Source organism: Harpegnathos saltator, unplaced genomic scaffold (genome assembly GCF_003227715.2).
Source record: "Harpegnathos saltator strain DR-91 unplaced genomic scaffold, Hsal_v8.6 scaffold295, whole genome shotgun sequence".
Classification (NCBI taxonomy): Eukaryota; Metazoa; Arthropoda; class Insecta; order Hymenoptera; family Formicidae; genus Harpegnathos; species Harpegnathos saltator.
In genome coordinates this window covers 2,200,672-2,220,866 of record NW_020230089.1, presented here as the reverse complement: position 1 = coordinate 2,220,866, position 20,195 = coordinate 2,200,672, and the positions used below count along the sequence as shown (strand labels likewise).

Here is a 20,195-nt window from a genome sequence, read left to right as displayed (position 1 = left end):
AGACGCGTTCATTACCCGCTGTCGCGATTCATAGTAAACACTGTAACATAATATTTCGAATAACAAAGTTTTTTAACATATTACGTAGCAATTACATAATGCGATGAATTCTGCTCAACGAGGAGGACGATAAGAATAATTTTTCTGTTCATTTCTTTTTTTCAGCTAATTTGCGCGGTTATGGAGTCGGAACATTGCGAAACGCACGGAAAATTACCGACGACGGGCGAGTGTCCGTTGGTGCACGGGAGTGATAAGGTAGAAATTTCAGTGACGTATTGCCGAATGAATCCACCAGGGGCGCAACGCGCTGGCGCAGACTTTGCCCTTCTCCTCCACTTCCGCCGGCTGTTCTCAGGCAGCCGGCAAAGCGCGCGCTACGGTTTAAGTTGCATTTTAGATGCGAACGAACGCGCATCGTTTTGGGCTCGCGGTTCAAATCGCGGTCACGCGGCACGTCGTCTCGCGATCAAGCCTCAAGGACGATCCGAGTAAGGCTTGAGTGATTCTTCGTCGTCATCATCCTCGTCGTCATCGACGTTATCATCTTCGTCGACGTAATCATCCCATTGTCTTCGTCTTCGCCGACTGACTGATCCTGCTGGCTGTGACTGCGCGACGCGAGTCGTCGGTAAGTTTCAAACTTTCCCTTTTCTTTCTGTCGTATAATTTTACCGAAGAATTATCTCGGTTGTGGCGTGGCGCAATTTTCGCGAGAAACACGAGAGTCACCGACATGAATGTTTTGGCTCGTTTTATTCACGTTTTAGCTTATATTTCTCGCGGTTTGGAGCAACAAAATATATGTGGCGCGTGTCGGGATATGATCGATCATTTTTCTCAAGTGAATGGGTTTATTGGCAAAGTTAGAGTTATTGACTTTTCCTTATTTTTTATCACGATCGACTTCTCTCCCTGTTTTTAATTTTTGTTATCTTATGTTCGCTTTGTTCTAATTTTATATATTATAAATTAGCAGTTGAGATACATGGAATTATATTGAAAATTCGCTATGTTGCTGTTTATGTTTTATTTGTTCAATTTTCATCTGTTAAATGTTTATCTGGATACACTATAGTATGACGAAAGGTATATATACGATATTTAAAAATATCACAATAAAAATCCAAAAGATTTGAATTAAGATTTCTTACTTGAAAAACATTTTAAATCAAATATTTATCGGAGTATATGAAATGTTCGGCTCAGTCGGTTATCGAGAAAAAAATGTCCTCTACAGAAGCAGCTTTACGGAAAGCCTCTCGTTTTCGATCGTTGTCCAACGCGTCTGACATTTTCACGGGGAGAACCCACAGAAAACCGGTCGACCCTACAAAGAACCTAGATCGCATAGAATCGTGGTTGATCCAGGCATACCTTTACCTTTTGAACGTTGAATTTGAAGGATCAAAGAACACGGCGCAGGTAGTAAAAGAAGTACGATCCACACACAATTCAAACTGTGAACACGAGCCTTTCTTCAAGTATTCGATTCTTTTCCAGTCGTTGCAAGACGGAATGTCTCGCGATCATTATTTCCCGATCGAATTTTGCACCATGCCACGTCGCGTTGTGCTTATAATGTTTATCTGTGAATTTGCGTTTACATTGGCTGTTTATGTAGATATATGAGAATATCAATATTCGCGAACGAATACTATCGCGAATAATATCGCCGTCTCTCATTCGGCGATTAAACTCCGACGGGGCGACGCGGTGACAGCGGCGGCGTCGATTAAAAGCAAAATCCTTTATTTCCGTGAATTCATCCGGCAAAATACATACATTGCTTGTACATCCACGTTAGAAATTAATTGCGGCGCGAAAGCAAATACCCAACGGACGCGGACGGAAGTGGGGATGGGGGAGGGGGGAAGGAAGCGGGTAGCTTTAAATTTTTACGGGAGAAACGTACACGCCCCACGGCACGAACAATGTTGTACAACATTTATCAGGGTTGATAAATATTTCGGTGTGAGGGCGGGCGCCGTTAAAAATATCGTCGAAGGTAAACTCCCTCGAGTTGAGGATTGGGGCGTTAAAAATGCATAGGTTATCAAGCGACGACTGCGGCAGCGTTATATCTTTGTCAGAGTTCGTCAGCGTGAATTAGCCTCATCCTTTCGGTGTGCGCAAGGCGGTCAAGTTTTAGCGAGGAAACCGTTCCTCTTCTTCTCTCTCTCCTTCTTTCTCCCCTTCTTTCTCTCTTTCTCTCTCTCTCTCTCTCTCTCTCTCTCTCTTTCTCGGTCTTTCGCACGACCTTCTTCCGACATTTTTAACGAAGAGTGTAAAGTAGAGAAAGAGAGAGAGAGAGAGAGAGAAAGAGAGAGAGAGATAGAGAGAGAGAAAGAGAGAGAGAGAGAGAGAGAAAAGGGAGGAGGGCTTTAACCTGAAACGAGAGAGGACAACGCAGAAAAATGTCGCGACGCGACGATCCTCTCTCGAAGTCGCTTTCTCAAAGCTAATGTCTTTATTTCGGATTTTATTCCGCGAGATATTCGCAATTTTTCGATGTTTGGAAAATGATCACCGCGGACGGTTCGAACTTTCGTGTCAAGATACACGATTCCTGTCGACGGGCTAACATCGTGTAATATTGATATTGTCAATTTCAACATTTATCAGCCGTGATGCAATAAGTATTTGAGGTGAGTACATATGATACAATAAATATATATTTGAATGGGTATATATTTTGTATATTTATATGTGCGGAAAATGAACCAACGATTGGGATTTACAATTTATTGATTCATAGAATGCAAAAAATTTTTTGAGTGAAAAAACTTCACTCGGACAAGGTAGCTTTTTCGCGAATATTAAACACCGAGTTTAATCGCAAAGTAGGCCGATTCTTTTCTCGATATTAAATATTGAGTTATGAATATCAATTACCTTTGCTCTCAGGCGCGAAGTAATCATATTTGTCGTCGCTGAAAGGTCGAAGAAATCGCCATGCGACTACCTTTCGTGATTCTTCCGCCCGCATTAATACCGGCTCTAATTAATAATATCGCCTTTCAGTGCGTACTTTTAACGGTGGCGTCGCGCTTAGAAGCTGCGTGCATGACCTCACAGATTTATGCGCCGGCAATAATTTTACAATGATACAACGACGAGAAAAAAACGGAGCATGAATCTCGGCCGCTATATTTTTTTCATTTCTAACGCGGTCGGTCGTTAATTTGCCTGATGTCTCGTTATGTCCTTGTTATGTGTCTTCAATAGTGTGAAATCATCAGACTGTCTGACCCCGTTATAGAATCCTTCTAAACTAAATTCGAGTACCTGATGTAAATACATAATAACGTCGATCGATTTTCCGTGTTGGCTTCGCATAATGGATACTAATACGACACAGCGGCGATGCGCGACAAACGCGCGGGGGCTGAAACATTTTCGCGAAATATTTTCACGATAATAAATGGTCGCAACGACTAATCATCTCGCAACGACGAGACTCGATCTTTGTGTCTCGATCGACTTTTCGCGACGGCTTCTGCCTCGTGTAATGAATGCTGATGCATCGATGACAGCGTGAGGAATAAAAGATCGGGGACATTTCTCAATTTCTCAAATGTCCTCGCGAGGGAGGAAGAGAGAAAGAGTGTGTATCCTTCAGAGATATTCCTCGCGAGCGACTTTCCGACTCCCGACGAGCGTTCCCTCGCATCGTGCATTCCGGATTTTCGAGAAAATTATCTGTCGCCGACGTGAAATATTTGGCGACGGCTTCCGTCAAATTGGCTAAACCGGCATGATAAGATCGTAGAGTTGTCGTTCGGAAAGTATGTCGCGGTGAGTCACGTTTATCCAAGTATTTGACGGTGAAGTTGCGTCCGATTTTCGAAATAGGTATCGTGCGGAGAAATAGCCAGGTAAAGGCAATCGGCGAAATCGATTCTCTCGCGGCAAAATAACAGCGGGAGATACCGCACCGGCCGCTACTCTTTCAGCGGAAATCAAAAACGAAGCTGCTCGAAACAATCAGGGAATACTGGTTGCCATGATACTGGTCCCCATATGTGTGTGTGTGTGTGTGTGTGTGTTTATGTGTGTACGTATAAAGGCAAATATATTTCAAGTCTTATACACTCGCGTCTATTTTTGATCAATGTATTAACGTCGCTCTAAAAAAGACCGCTCCTTCGGAAAGTGCCGTTCGGATAAATATTTAAGGGACCGAATAATTCCTTTAGTACTTAATCTCATTTTGGAGGGACTCATTTATACTTCTTTTTCTTTCGCTTTTATATTTAATTTTTCTGTATCGAGCTATTCAACGCACGTGCATTATATGTCGGAACGTTGTATTATATTATAACTGTGTCCATTCCTGCACTTTCAAGATTTTCAACCACGGGCTGTTGCTGCCGATGCTGCCGCCGCTCAGCAAAACTATTATCGCGCGCGGTTCCGCGTAATTATTTCGAGCAGCGTGTATGAATCAACAATGAGCTATGACCACGCGATTTCTATGCTATAACGCTATTTAACAACATTGGCATTAGCTGTCGTATTCATAAAGTCATTTGCATTTCGCGTTCGTCGAGTAGGGTGATTTAAATGCTCTTTGACTAACATATCAAAGCCGTGTAGCGACCGGGCCGAGAGTATATATTGCGCTTAGGCACGGTAATCCGTTTCAGAATGGTCGTTGGCGCTAATCTCGCCTGAATTCCCACTCAATTTCTGATCGGTCGCGCAAAAGCGCAGCCTGCGCCCCGTCCGCTCGAGCGCGCTCGTGCGCGCGCAAATTAAACAACTGATTCTGTCGTATATATTAGTTAATAGCGTCACATCGGCATTCGCGGAAGCACGCTGGATATATTGGAGTAAATCCATATAGCGCGCGCGTGCGTTCGATTCGACTCGACTGACAATAATGGTGCCGCTGGAGATGGGTGATGTCCGATCGATTAACCCGTTAAAAGCCGGTAATTATAATATAAAGAATCGTGTTGTTGTACTTCGCGTTGAGCTGCATCGGGTTACATCGCGATATCGAACCGACAATGGACTTTATATTACGCGTATGAGTGTACGTAACGGGTAATAACGAAAGAAACGAATGGTGAAAATTAATAGGCAATTTACCGTTCAAGGAAGACCGAGCTATTATCCGGGAATAACTATCGCTCTCGCGAGAGAACGTGACATATTTCTCTCTCTCTCTCTCTCTCTCTCTCTCTCTCTCTCTCTCTCTCTCTCTCTCTCTCTCTCTCTCTCTCTCTCCCTACCTCTCTTTTTCTCTCGCTTGCTTTCACGCCTTTTACGCGGGATCATTTATTCATAAGTCTATTACGCCACCGCGAGATATCGCGCTCGCGTATGTATAACGCCGTGCGCTAATTTATCGGGAAGCAACTCGGCTCTTTCACGAGACGGTGACACGTATTCTTCTCGCTCCACTTTGTCCCTCCAAATTACTATCGGATCATTGATTAACGATTTTTCCACGAAGAGCGAGGATAAGGTTGATAGGTGGCCTCAATGGAGAAATGTGCATTTTTTGCAATGGACGAATCAGCTTTCCGTCGCAATATCTCGTTCCAAGCCTGTGCTTCTCTAAGCTGTCGAATTATCTCGTACACGAACAAATGAAACGCATCACGATAACAGCAGCGGAGAAATTAGCGGTGGAAAAGGAAACATCGCAACGTATTACCGTCTCTCGGTCGCTGTTTTCTTCTCTTTTTGTTTCCAGTTGCGAAGTGTACTTTGTTAAATATCGCGTTTCCCACTGAGCTTTAATTTAAAACGTTCATTCATAACTCCATCTCGCTAAATGCTATCACGACACCGGATCGGCCAGTTGCCAGGCGCGCGACACAATGAGTAATACTGTCTTATCCAGAAATAAAACTCCGCTTTCTCGATTTTCGCGAGAAAACGTGATACACTTCCTACGCGACGTGTCCGCGCGCTTCACTCTCTCTCTCTCTCTCTCTCTCTTTCTCTCTCTCTAATTGAATTATGTCGACTCCAGATGACGCGCCTCTGTCGCGTTTATTCTCTTCTCCCATTCACTCTCCGGACGATTTCCTTGGCGTTTTCCGCGACGTTGACCCGTTGCGCGATTTTCGTTCCAATCTGCATAAAAGCGATAACAGTTTTAACGCACATGTCATACATTTGCGACATACGTCTCTTCCTCTCTCCCTCTCCCTCTCTCTCTCTCTCTCTCTCTCTCTCTCTCTCTCTCTCTCTCTCTCTCTCTCTCTCTCTCTCTTTCTGTCCCACGGAAGAGCTATTAAGCTCTTCATCGGGGCAAAGAGAGACAGCGTGTTATCAGTTAATTCTACTCTCGATCTTCGTGTTTGCGCATTTTAATAATTGAAACTCGGACCGGACGAATATGCTAATTTCCGTTTCTCTGCTTTTCATTTGGGAGTATATCTGTCAGACTGGCCAGAACTAACCAGCCAGAATCAACCAGCCAGCCAGCCAGCCAGCCAGCCAGCCAGCCAGCCAGCCAGTCAGCCAGCTAGCTAGCTAGCCGACTCGTTTTTCTCCTCGTATACGCGAGAGATCGCATATCCCGGCTCTTTATATCCAGCTCCAACCCCCCGGGTCTATTACTTTTTACTGCATATCCGCTGATCTCAAGTCGATCGTGAGCACGCCAACGGCTTTTTGCTCTTTCCACATTTTTTCCGCACGCCCTCGCTTGCCTCTCCTGTCTTTCTCCCTCGCTCACACGCTCGTTTCTTTCCTTGCTTCTTTGCTTCGTTTATTCTCTCGTTCTATTAACACGTTAAGCGCCATAGAGATCAATTGGCGGACGTTCTCATAATATCGATATGTCGCGTCGGATACGACGATATTGCAAAGCGACATCGCAGGGTGTGAAATTTCCAACAGTCAATAGCGAGTAGATTAAATGTACGCTTGTAGCTTTTCGAGTTTGCTTCAGACGTTTTATAAATTCCAGAGACGGGTTCCCATTGATAAATTTCCCCGCCGTTCAAAGATATTATGTTATTACGATACTCGTCGCGTAGTCGTTCGACTGTCGTTTATTCCTTCGCGAAATGAAATTCCGCGTCGATTTCGATTACGAATCACGAATTGTCGCTCATCAACTAATTGTTCGCGGTAAAGAAGAGAATAACATTCAAGATCGTCAAGTGTTCTTTCCGTATTGGTGCGTATTAATAGCGATGAAAGTGCAATTTTAATATTTTTATTCGATTGCGGGATTTGGTCAAGCTACGCTTCTCTGTTTATTGCGTAACATCGACCGGGAAACAAGGACGAGTAATATACATACACACGCATGCGCACTCTCTTTTGCGAACTGTTTTTAATCCGCCTCTCGCGGAATGGATCGAAGACCCGTGAACGTGCGCTTAACGCGCGTTAAACGGTGCGACTCGACGCGACGGACCTACCCTGACGTGCAGATTAGACGAAATTTACAGCGGCGGGACGCGCAAATGCAGATGCAAATTATTTTTTGGAATCTGTTGGCGCCGCGAGTCGCGCTCGTGCACCCGCTTTTGTCTTTTTTACGACGACAATGGACATTACATTTTGTTACCTATGGCACGATACTAAAGTGCTGCTGTTTGCCTGGCGCGCGTGTCCTCACTGCCCTCCTCATCCTGCTCCGGTGGTCCTTTTCTCCCTTTTATCTCGCATTCGCACATCCCGGCTTTTTGTCCCACGAGTACACGAGTAATGCTTTTGTTGCACGTCGTTCCGCCACTCTCTCTTTCTCTCTCTCTCTCTCTCTCTCTCTCTCTCTCTCTCTCTCTCTCTCTCTCCCCCCCTCTCTCTTTCTCTTCCTCTTTCTCTCTTTCTTTCTCTTTCTCCCTGCCTGCCGATCACACTGTCTTTCTGATTGTTCCTCCGTCCGTCGTGTCATAAATAATCGGCCTCCGGCAATATTTTCTTGCTCGTTCCGCGATCATCTCGCGGCTTCCTCTTCTGCTTTCGCATTCATCGATTCGGCAGCGGGGCCGAGAGACGCCGTCGTGAGATGCAGTGTAGATCATAACAATCGGCGGGAATGTTTAATTTGGACGGCGACGGATTATATATAGTGGGCCGACGCGGATCGTAGGTTTGATCTATTTGAGCGGCTCAACCCGAATTCCCGTGATAGCGAGCGCCCCAGATTTCCTTCTGATCTGTACTGCAATGTAGCGCGCTTTTCATTTATCATAATAAATAAATATTTCATCGAGAGTCGCGTCCGAATTCATTACCGGCGTCGACGCGACGCGATGCGACGCGACGCGACCGGGGCTGACTCGAGCTGCGATTTAATATATATAAAATCGCCGCGCCTGTATACCTGTCATATATCGCGTTTGTTGATTTCGCGCCCGTTTTGTTTGAACTACGGCGTCAGCGAGATTCGACACGGAGATCTGCGAAAATTCGATTCCCGTCGCCGCGAGTTGGATAGAATCGCCGTGAAATTCGCGAGCGCGCCCGCTGGCGCGCCACGTCGGACGACAAAAATATTTCACGTGGCTGACGGAATAACGAATAATACTTCGGTGCGTTGTTATCTCATTTCGGGGCTATTTATTTTATAAATAGATTAGAGGCGATTCCATTGATCCGGATAATCTAATTTAGGTCGGAAGGTTCTCGAGGTAAGATTGACCGTTATTTGTGTGGAAAAGTCGATATCGGCTCTGGCTCACGTTTTACATTCATAGGAACACGCTTGAGAGACAATGACTGGATCACTTTATATTGATAACTCGACGTTATTTGGGGCTGCAATTATTTTGACAAATTATGTATTATATTAAAAAGAGAACTAATGTGAGTATAATTGTTACGGTAATATATTAAATATTAGTTGTATTCAACATGAGGAGTTATCCACGCTTCTCGCGCGAATGAAACTTTGAATTAAATTATTAAATAGACGGAGTGAGGAAGAATGAAGAGAGAAAGAGAGAGAGAGGGGGAGGGGGGAGGGGGAGAGAGAGGGGAAGAGAGAGGGAGAGAGAGGGGAAAGAGAGAGGGAGGGAGAGAGAGAGGGAGAGAGAGAGAGAGAGAGAGAGAGAGGGAGGGAGGGAGAGAGGGAGAGAGGGAGGGGAGGAGAGAGAGAGAGAGAAAGAGAGAGAGAGAAAGAGAGAGAGAACTTTGTTTCCTGAGCGGCGTTAAAATCTTCAGGTGAAATTTCACTTCGCGCGTAATTTGATTACCGACAATAAAGTTCGGGCGACAGCGCAGAAATATCCTACGTGACCAAGCGATTCGTCGTCAAATCGATAATTAATTATTTACGACCTTCCGCCCTTCTCTCTCTCTCTCTCTCTCTCTCTGTCTCTTTAAATTAATTAATGGAGAGACATCAGTAAAATCTCTAATAACGCGTAAATTCAGTTTCGGACCAATGGCATGTGCACGCTCGTGCATGTGTATGAGTAAATATGGCGCCCATTATTCGCTGTTTAATACGCGGAATACCGTCGTTTCCCCGACGAACTGCAATTGTCATTGTCATTTTCGCGACACGTCGGCTATTTTTATGACTGATGGCGACAACGGCCGTTTAATCCGCCGGTGGCAAAGTAGCCGGCTGAAAACGGATAATCGCGCACGTCGACATGAACATCGGCTGAATATATCGGTACCGCGGGATCGGCGCGATCGGCCGAATTTGGGCCGTCGATTATGATTAATACGCTCAGGCGCAATATTATTTTAAACAATTTCTCTCTTGCTCTCTCCCTCCCTTTCGAGCGAGCGCGTCGACCCGATAATTCGAGAGCTTGTGCGTGGCTGCGAATTATCACGCGTCGTCTGTTATCATTATCGACACACCTTACCTTCGCGAATTGACGCTAAAAATATTCGGCATATACATCGTTCGACAGGTTTTAATCTTATTTAGCGAGCCGAATGAATTCTCGATATCAGAAGAGAAATGCGATGGACATTGGGCGGAACCGGAACACCGAGTCGATTATCTCCTTTCCCGCCCCACTTCCACTGCCCCCTCCCTCCTTCTGCCGTCGAAGCCGCGAACGCGAACGGTGCAGAGTGATTACCTCTTTCATCTTCGATTATGCGAGTGAATTACGCGGTCCGACGTTTACTTGCGCGAGCGAAAGATGTTAATGAGATGTAAAATGATGAGGACGATGAGGAGGAAACAATGGGGTAACGTTCAGAGAATCGCCAACCAGCGATGGGGCTGGTAAAAGCGCCTCTCTCCTCCTCGCGAACTCGCTTTTAATCCGTAGCATAATTAAGAGCCGGAAAATTCAAAGTTGCGCGATCATTTAATATAGCAGGTTAAAACACTTTTTATTTCGTTGTTTTAATATCTCTCTCTTGTCCCGCACTGCCACATTCAGTCGTTATGTGATATTCTTACATTTTTGTTATACGAAATAATGATTACATTAACGGAATTATATGATGCGAGGATTAATATGAAATAATTTTCCGCACATTCCGTAATGTCTATAAATTTATATATATACATTTTTTTTCAAGTCGTACAAAATTACAAAAAAAATTTGCTTTAGATTGATGGTGAATAATTCAATTATTCGAGAAATTTCAATATTGCAAAATCGTTGCCGGAAGAATAGATGATGAGTGAAGGATTTTCTCTATAGTCGCATTTATTTAATTTAAAATAACATAAAGTGAATATGAAATAAAGATTTATGACGAAGAGGCCAAAATCAATATTTACTACTATCTCGATGTATACGCGTTCGTCTACTGCGGCCGTAGACGAAAGATAGGTCGTCCGATCAATCGTTATCGATCACAGGGCGAGTCGTGCGAACGATAGCTTCAGTTTCGAGGAGCTGATCTAGGAAAATGTTTGTTTAAAAACCATATTTCTCCGCTCGCCGTCAATGAAAGCGCAGGTGCGGGATAGAATCCCATAGATTTTTCTTCGCACGACTTGCAGCTCGGTTTTGTCCGATATCATCCCATATTTTACCAAACTGTCTTACATTCTACGTCAAACACAGTCGGTCTCTCCTCTCCTTCTTTCATCGTTTAGTTTAGAGTGTAACTTTATGTGTCGCGATATGGATTCACGATGAACAAAATAATTTTCCACAGTTTCGAGACACTTTCGCTCCAATCGAAATTGTTTACATCGAATTATCATTGTTATTATTATGTTATTTACCTCGCCTCGTCAACTATAGGATTTCCTAAATAATCGAATGAATAATTGAATATTGTCAATTTACCAGGGAACGGTTCTTTATGTAATTATTTTTGGCGCATATGAATTTTGCAACGTCAAAAAATATTGGAATTTAATTAGAATATTAATTCACGCGTCTCTCGTTACTTCAATTTAAAATTAAATCGCATCGTTATTTCGCCGTTACTTCGTAAATATTTACAGGGGAGATTATAACGTAACCACCGATGTAACGATGTTCGACAAAAGAGATAAGCACAAGTAGATAAATTTTAATGCAATCGCTCCTCTGCCCCCTCTCTCCCCGATCGACAAAGTACACACGTATCGATACCTGTCAATTCTATCAGTGGAAGCGCGCAAATTCATCCGCGAAACACGATCCGTCGAATTTATCGGCGACACGTCAGTTTAAGTTTACGTTTCTTCCTAGTGCGAGATGCGCATTTCTATCGGAGCCGAGCGATTTGTCGATTTTCCCGGACGGAAAACTTCATCCTCTTCCACATTTTGCACGGCGTTTTCACGCGTGACAGCGACATTTTAGAGTATGCAGTTTGCCTGCATTCCGGAGAAACGGCAATTCTGCCGTGTACCGTCAATATCGTCTCTCGCCGCCGCCGCCGCGGATGCTCTTTTAAATCGCGAACATCTGCGGCTAATTTGAACACGATCATGCTTTGACGGCAATATTTTGCCATTCACCGAACTTTTTCAATATTTAACGTTGCAGTATTTTCATTGTTGGCCGATGAATTAAATTCCTCTGTGTATTAAAGTTATCTCGAAAGTAATCCAAGAAGATGACTTAGTAATATTATTATACATCTATTGATTAATTTTTTCCCTTAGAAATAACAAAATATTTCCCGCTCTTAATTTCTTGCAAATATCAGAATTTGAAGAATTTGAGGAATTATTTAACAATATTTAACGTCGCGATATATCCCCGTCGACAAGTTTCAAATTAAAATTCTGTCGAATTGAGATCTCCTTGAAATTAATCCAGGAGTATGACTCTCTCTCTCTCTCGGTAGTATAATTAATTTATTAATCTCCTCCCGATGGAGGAGACAGAGTATTTGCCGTTCGTCCCTTCCCTCCTCCGTGCAAACATCCGAGTGTTCGAGCCGCAGAATACGACTTTGTCGTTTATTTTCCGCGTTGGCTCGGTTACGAGAACCGTATTTTCAATCGGCGATTACTCCAAGGCTATAGACCGTAGCCTCGACGTTTTCGTGGAGGAAAGATCGTTTTCGAATTGGCCGCAGAAGCTGCGCTTGAAAGGACTCCTGCGGTTGGTAAGTGCACGGTCGCGCGTACTTCGGGTAAAACGAAGAGCCGCAACCGCCACTACCACTAGCGTCGAGCACAGATCACACCGTCGCGTTATATCTCGTAGCCAACGACACTTGTTTAAAACACAACTTGTCTAAGTAGCTTAATCAAAGTAACAGTTTTACACGGAACTCGCTCTCTTCCCTCTCTCCCGTTTCCTGTCCCTCCACCTCTCCCTTTCCCGGGGAGTTGTTTGCCCCGGCGTCAGATAGCAAGGGTATAAAACGACAAAGTGGCGAAACGTAAAACGACAATGGGATATAAAACGCCGGTGTAATTCGGCTGGCAAGTACACGATGCTCCGAGTCGAAAGAAAAGTAAGAGCAGCGGAAGGGACGGCAGTGTAAAAAATCGTAAGAGCGAACCTCTTACCCTTCACTCTTTCGCCCTCTCTCACCCACTTTGCCGCTTGCCCTCTTTTCTCTCTATCTCTCTTTCTCTCTCTCTCTCTCTCTCTCTCTCTCTTCCCCTCCTTTCCCTTTGTTTCCTTCGAGTTTTCTGCGAGTGGCAGTTAGATCGCGTTTGTACCAATCAAGACGTGAAAAATGATTTCGAGCACTCGCGCACGCGACTGGTTTTAACTGGTGATTCATCGGACATAGCGCGTTCGCGGCGGTGTACGCGAAGGGCGAAAGGGTGGAAAGGGCGGGGGGTTTGTGTACGCGAGCGAGCGAACGAGCGGAGGGATAAGAAGGGGGAGACGAAACACGCGGACGGATACACGCGTAAAAGCAGTCGATACCGACGTATATTAATCGGATTTGCCTCGCAGATTTTCACGTACGTTTGCTGGCCCATTTTTCATTCGGCTGAGCTGATGAAAATGTTCGCTTTTCCCTCGTCCCCCTTATTCCGCGCGGTGATAACGGCGTATGCCGCCGAGAGTGGAATATTAACCCGTGGCGTGTGCTGTGGGAAAAGACGTGCCTCTTTAACCCGTTAACGGTCAATGCCCCGTTCGTGCCGCGGAAATTTTATCGCGAATAAAATTATTCGCGCGATAACTCTCTCTCTCTCTCTCTCGCGCGCGCGCTCGCGCTTGCTGGTAATACTCGAGAAATAATCAGGTAATCGCCTCTTCAGTGATCATTCAAGAACCCAAGTTACTTTCCGCTAAAGCGTCTGGTGGTTCGTCTAAATTAAATTTCCAACCGATCTCTCGCGACCGGTGATCCGTGGAATGCGCGTGACGTAACCCGTAAAATGTATTCGAGTTATTTGAAAATTAAAAAAGAAGAAGAGCGGAGCGTGTCAAGTGGAAACTAAGTCCAGGGGTGGAGAAGCGTCGTCAGAGTCTCCGGGGAATACAATCGTATCGCGTTCACGGGACTTTCACGTCCTCCTCCTAAAGCGAGAGGAATTCCGTAGCGGAGTGGGAGATAGCGATTATCTCGTTCGCTCCCGATAACGTCACGCGCACCGGTCAATGTCGCAGGTGAAGGGTGGCTCGCTGAGCTCGGGCTTACCGAGGCGTGTAGTACAAAAGACGTTGCGCGTCGTTTAGACCTGACGCGTTCTCTCGAAGTGCATTCCGGACGCAGCCAGCTTCTCGGGAGTCGTCGAGAGCGAGGCGCCTCTCGAAATCGCCCGATCTGTTGATTTATATCGACGTCCCCTCGTGATCGAAATGCGCATACAATAGGAATTTGTACAGCGGGTCCCTACGTGCGTCCCTTTTTTTAATTATGCTACCTGCGCGCGCGACCCTCTTGCCCTGAAGAAATTCTCCTTCTGGTGGAGCGCATGTATATGCGCTCTCCCGCAGGGTTTACCGGGACCGGTGCCGTCGCCTCGAGTATTTATCCCGCACAATGGGAGCGTCTTTTTTTCCGATGGGGAAAAAGTGCGAGCGACGGTTAAACAGCGCTTCGAGGAACCGTTCCTCCGCTAAAGTAAAACCACCTTCGTGGTCTCTCCTTCCATCCCACGTGCGCCGTCTTCTCGCTAGACTCTCCGCTAGTTTCTTATAAAAGTAAAGTTTCGCGCAGAGAGAGAGAGAGAGAGAGAGAGAGAGAGAGAGAGAGAGAGAGAGAGAGAGAGAGAGAGAACTTCTCCACCTACGATTTTCGTGATGTTCCGGCGAGAACGCCCCGAATCACCGCAATTGAACATACCCGGGTGAACTTTTATCCGGGAACTTATCTGAAATTTCAGTTGGGAGTTTTTAGAAAAATGTCACTTTTTAGGTGTTTCGGCTAAATCTCGTGAAAACTAGAGATTTAACTCTTTTTCTCGAGCCGGTGATATCCAGGATTTTATGAAATAATTCTGTTTTTTTTATATGAACGAGACAGAATCGTTTTAATGCGGAGATCGAAATTACAATAAAATTAAACGTCTATAAGCTGTGCAATTTGAGCCTCGTACATCATATTTCTGAATATCGAAAATGAGGCGAACGGAAATTGACACGGAAACGTCACGACGAGGGCAGAGAGAGAGAGAGAGAGAGAGAGAGAGAGAGAGAGAGAGAGAGGAAAAGAGGAGCAGAGGGAAAAAGCGTGGGAGGATAAGCGTCAGATCCCGGAAATATGTTTTCCGTGAAAATACTACGATTTAAATTTATCTGGAAGAGAATTTCCATGTATGCAATTTCGCGTCGTGGCGTTGTAAGTATCGATCGCGAAGCGGAAAAAAGTGCGTAGGCATTCTTGATAGGGAGAGAAAAGGAGAAGGAGAAACCGGCAAATAGGTTCCAGGCAGAGCCACTCTCTCTCTCTCTCTCTCTCTCTCTCTCTCTCGTTCCACGGATATCGTTAGAACGTAAAAATCGCGAAAGCGTTCCTCGAGATCCTCGAAGCGGCTCGAGAGCTTCGGGAATTATCGGTAGCAAATATTTAGGTTGCGCGAATCGATACGCGCTGCATCTTCCGTTTCTCGGCCAGCCGGCTAGCCGGCCGATCGACCGACCGACACCGCGGATTTCACCGTTCTCGCACAGCTCGAGTTACGCTCGAAAAGGTCGATTATCTCCGTCGTATAAGGGAGGGTAGTATTTGACGCGGATATGTTATCGTCCCGCGGTAACCGTAATGGCGATGATTACCTTCTCCGTGGTATTCCATCGGAATCCAAATGTTTACTCGGTGATTATCGGCTTGACGGTAATTCATTGTATTGACATCCTAATCGGGGATCTGTCGGAATACCGTCTCGGATTGCGGGAGATGGTCCATCGTTATCTCGCGTGTGACTTAGATTAGATGGTAATAATAAAGAGAGAAAGAGGAAGAAAAAGAAAGGCGGGCAACAATTGAGTATCGTTGGAATTTTTCTCCATTTGTTATCTTGTCAGTTTCTCTTTTCTCCTCCTTTTTTCTTCTCTCGAAATTTTCTTTGTTTTACATTCGGAGCCGCAGATATTTTGTAGAGAATATTGTTTGCTCTGCCGACGTGAGATTGCTTACAATTAGAATGTTAGTAACAACGAAAAAGAAAGCTTAGCGTAGACGAGAGATACGCGCAACGTAGCGGATTTTTTCTCAAAAAATATATTTCGTCATGCGGTTTTTCGAAAATAAGCTGGTTTAACGTCACTCGCGGCGCGAAGAGAATTTCGTTTGACGGAAAATCGAAATTTCTCTTCCCTTTCTCCCCCCCCCCTCCTCCCCCCTTATCCTGCCCATCGACATTTTTCATTACTGTTGTCATAAAAATTTCAAGGAACGCAGCAAATGCATTTTCTTCCTGCCGAAGAACGTATCTGTCTTTTCAGGCAACGTCCGTAAAGTATTAACGATACGTCGCTCGGTAATTTCGCCACGAGATTAAATTCGAGGTTCGCGAGCGAGCGAAGTTTCTTTGCGGTTCGCGGCGAGTCGAGATGAAGAAAAATTCCGCCGATAGAAAACGCATTTCGCCGCGTGGCATGACAGGAACAGTTTCGGCCTGGTAGGTAGGTAGGTAGGTTGGTAGGCAAATATCCCGCGCGCAGCTCGCGACGGGATCCCCCGACGGAGCGGGATCCACCCGACCCCACGCAAACTTTACGGCAGGAATATGGAAACGCGCAACTTCGAACTCTCCCGCGAGCTGATTCGCCTAATGCCTACCGCTAAGCGATATCCCGCTATTTATGCGGAAAGAGAGATTCTTAAAACGTCCCGCTCCCCCCGTCTCACCTTCTCTTTCTCTCCCGCGCGCCAGCGCACTTCTCGCTTTTCGACATAAATTTATTCTTATCTTTAAACGCGCGGGTAGATTGATAGATTCGAGATAAAAAGAGGAGATATTGTCGGTGGAAAATCGATTATTGCTTGATGACAATTAATTTTACAAATGTCTGCGGATTAGACACGAGATTGATTCCTTTTAATCAATCTATGATTATTTAATGGGCGGTCTTTTATATTTTGCGTGTATATGGATCGTCCGGTATACTTGGAGGAATTTCATTAGTACGGAGTGTTCTCGAAGAATATTTTTCTACCTAAAAATCCGAGAAGTTAGTCTCTCAGGTAGTTTCTTTCGCGTTCCTTCGTAGTCTCTCTCGCATGAGAACATTTTTTCAACAAAATATATGCGATCCTATAACACGAAGCTTAACAAAAGCTTTAGCAAAATTCACGGTACCTGCTGCGAGTTAAGTTACGACGTTTGAACGTTACGTAGAAATATTTCCGCCTCTCTTTTCGTCCCGCATTATCTCCCTCTCTCTCCCTCTACTGCCGCGAGTAACTTTGTTCCGGCTTCGCTCGCGAGCACGGGGACAAGGAGCGACGCTTTTCCGCGAGAGGAGCACACGCGATAAAACGGATGAAGACGATATGTTATGCGTGTTTGCCGTGGAAACGCGCGACTTTTGCCCGACCGAGTCTCGTGACGCGGAAACACAACGATGTTTTCTGCGCGCGCACTCCGGTGTCTCTCCCTCTGCCCTCTCTCATTCTCTCCCATTCTCTCTTTCTCCGTATGCATCACCGTCGCATATTTCTCAAACGTAAGTAACTCGGGAGGGTGGTGAAGAGCTTACTCCGAGCGTTCGTAGAGGGAGAAAGAAGAACTTCATTTGCATCGAAATCACGAATTATAAATTTCACAAGAAAATTTTAATCAACTTAGGTCGGAAAACGAAAGGGAACGAGAGAGAGAGAGAGAGAGAGAGAGAGAGAGAGAGAGAGAGAGAGAGAGAGAGAGAGAGAGGGAGGGAGGGAGAGAGAGACAAAGTGAGCGAGCACGCGAGATTCCTTCGATGCACGTGTACGCCCGTTATTTATTGCCATGCGCATCCGATACGACGCCTCTAATGGAAACAGTCGATTCACCCTCGTCATGCAACGCGGCGAATTATGCATATCACGTGAGAAGCACGATTTTGCTAATTCGCTGCGAACGAATTCCATGCGCTTGCGACACTCTTTGAACGTGCGCGCATTCTCGCGCAAAATCGCGTGAAAACCGTAAAAACGCTAATCGTTTAATCGCCGTTATAAGCGACGCGGCGTTCGTTTGATATCGAACAATATTTCGAATTCGTATCATCGCGATAAATAGAGCGTTGAAAGTGCATAAAGAGAATGCATGAAAGCGATTTTATGAAAAAATCGGAAATAAAATTAATAAAGGCATATACAGGGGGTGGGAGGGGGATAAGGGATAAACACGAATAAATAGGATTATATGAGAGAAGAGGGAGGATGGCATCCTATTTGGTGCAATTATCGTTACAATGGGTTTATTGTCGCTAATGAGTAACAATGATAATTACTTTAATATTATTATTTTAATACTTTTCATTTGTGCGCGGTAATTATACGATGATTAGTATCGTTAGCGAAGTCGCGACCAATTTTGAGTGTTGCGTCGAAAACAATTTATTTGCGTGCGTCGGGATTACGCGTAATTTTCATTACAACTCGATCCACTGACCGCACCGTTGCTTGTTTGTAATTATTTACTAGAATATCGGACAGACACGCTATCACAATATTTTTCTCTCCACGTTGATGCACAAATTAACCTAAATATTATTAATATTCTTAACGATATACCTCGTGCCGCGCCGCTAACGAGCACGAGCGTTAATTAAAGATACAACTTTCGTTCGCGGCGGCACGCTAATTGCGTCGCTCTTTGATACATCTCGCATTGTTACGATCCCATAAGTTCATTACGCCGTCGCTCATCACCCGCTCGTAGCCGGGCTCCGGGGGGAGGGGGAAAATCCTTATGAACCGCGCCGAACAAACTTTCCCGTCTTGTTTTTCGGTACCCGGAAGGAATCCGCGAGTCCTTTGTCGCGGATTTCATCTCGGCAGCATTTACACGTTTCTATTTGTGCGCGACCGCATCGCACGGTACAGTGCGCTACGGTACGGTACGGTGATGGTACGACGACGGTAACGGTAACGGTACGACATAAACCAACGCTCGAGCGACTGGCGCAACTTGAAATTGCGGGACACCCTGTATATATATATACACGCGCGACTCTCAAAGTCAACTCTCCGTCTTCCTTAGCGCCTTTAGCGGTTTTCCCTCCGCCTCGCCTCGTCTCGTCTCGTCTCTCTCACCTCGCGTCTCTCGCAGCATCCGTTCCTTTACGGAGTTTCGATGATTATCCTCGTTTTTGTTCCTCGTCGCGAAGACCCGCCTTCGCCGAGTTTGAACAACCTCGGTCGAGTCTCGCTGGAAAACTGCGTTCAGCTCGCCGCGGGCGATAAGCGATATCTGTTACGTCGCGGGATCCCCCGCGAGGGAGGGGGGAAGGAGGGAGGGAGGGAGGGAGGGAGGGGATCTCTGTCGAAGCTGTTACTTCTCGTTCCGGCCTAATTAGGTAGATTACAATGTGATAGTAGGACCATTTCACTTGGCGATTTTCGCTTTGCGCTGCCGCGCTCGGTACGCTACGCTTTTTTTTTTTTTTCAACTGTTCATATTCTCGCAAATCCCCGCGTGCAGCGAAGGTGCAGCGAACTGCTGCCTCCGCAGTTTCGTTAGAATAAAAGTTCATATTAAATGATGAGGGTTGAATGTGCGGTGCGCGGAATGCTATTCGACCTGGCTATGATTAGTCGCGAGGAGCGTTTCGCAAACTATCTCGCTCGATTTAATGATCACTTTAAATTTGATTAATTTTGATTTGTAAAAGTTAATATTAACTCGAAGTAATAAATGATCCGCGGCTGAATGCTGCTGCATGATCATTTGCAGGACGCTTGTCGTAATAGAATGACATTTGACGGGAATAATTGATCGCTAGGAATAATTCACGCACGGTTGCGCACTCCGCTCAACCGACGTTTCGCGTCTCTCCTTCATTTCAATCACAGGAAGATTGAAATCGCACCTGGAATAACGCGAATTTCCCCGCGACTGAATTCTGCGAATTATTAATTGCACCGAGTATTCATCGTTTCTTCGAAGCATCGGTACGTCCTATCTCGCTATTAGCAGTTATAACCAAGCTTAATTATCATTCACATATCGCCTAACGCGCGAACAACGGAATCACAACTAATGACCCACATCTTATTACGCGGAGGGTGGGAAAAAATGCGGAAATATCCAGATGCGATAAACGATCCGGAAGTAACGCGCGACCCCCTTCGCCCTAACAGTGTTGATCCGTGATTCTGTGTATTTTTGTGCAGCGACAACTAAACGGACAAAGACGGAGGCAAAGGGAGAAAGCTCGAGCGAGCGAAATGTCGTGGAACCGCGTAACCGTATTTCACCCGACGATCTAACGTGTCCTCCTTTAACG

At 45.4% G+C, this 20,195-nt stretch overlaps 1 protein-coding gene across 3 annotated transcripts in view; it reads left to right on the top strand.

Annotated features, from left to right (window-relative positions):
* Positions 1-180: 180 nt before the first annotated feature.
* Positions 181-20,195, top strand: part of Con (leucine rich repeat protein connectin) — a 231,222-nt gene continuing 211,207 nt past the window's right edge. For all 3 annotated transcript variants that reach the window (XM_025299894.1, XM_025299893.1, XM_011150478.3), the window contains exon 1: positions 181-631. The gene's annotated coding sequence lies outside the window, so the exon portion shown is untranslated. The remainder of the gene's footprint in view (positions 632-20,195) is intronic.